A 412-nucleotide genomic window follows, 5' to 3' on the forward strand; every position below is an offset into this window, starting at 1 on the left:
CCCACACACACTGACTCTCACTGTGGTACGGCCCACACACACTGACTCTCACTCGGGTACAGCTCCCACACACACTGACTCTCACTGGGATACGGCCCCACACACACTGACTGTCACTGAGGTGCGGCTCCCACGCACACTGACTCTCACTGTGGTACTGTCCACACACACTGACTCTCACTGGGGTATGGACCCACGCACACTGGCTCTCACTGGGGTACGGTCCCATACACACTGACTCTCACTGGGGTACAGCTCCCACACACACTGACTCTCACTGGGGTACAGTCCCACACACACTGACTCTCACTGGGGTATGGCTCCCACACACACTGACTCTCACTGGGATACCACTCCCACACACACTGACTCTCACTGGGGTATGGCTCCCACACACACTGACTCTCACTGG

General features: G+C 57.8%; 1 protein-coding gene across 1 annotated transcript in view; it reads right to left on the reverse strand.

The window, feature by feature from the left end:
- col5a1 (procollagen, type V, alpha 1) overlaps positions 1-412 on the reverse strand; it is a 199,447-nt gene that overhangs the window by 120,630 nt on the left and 78,405 nt on the right. The gene's annotated exons all lie outside the window — the stretch shown is intronic.

The sequence above is a fragment of the Rhincodon typus genome, chromosome 28 (assembly GCF_021869965.1).
Source record: "Rhincodon typus isolate 14 chromosome 28, sRhiTyp1.1, whole genome shotgun sequence".
In the NCBI taxonomy this organism is placed as follows: Eukaryota; Metazoa; Chordata; class Chondrichthyes; order Orectolobiformes; family Rhincodontidae; genus Rhincodon; species Rhincodon typus.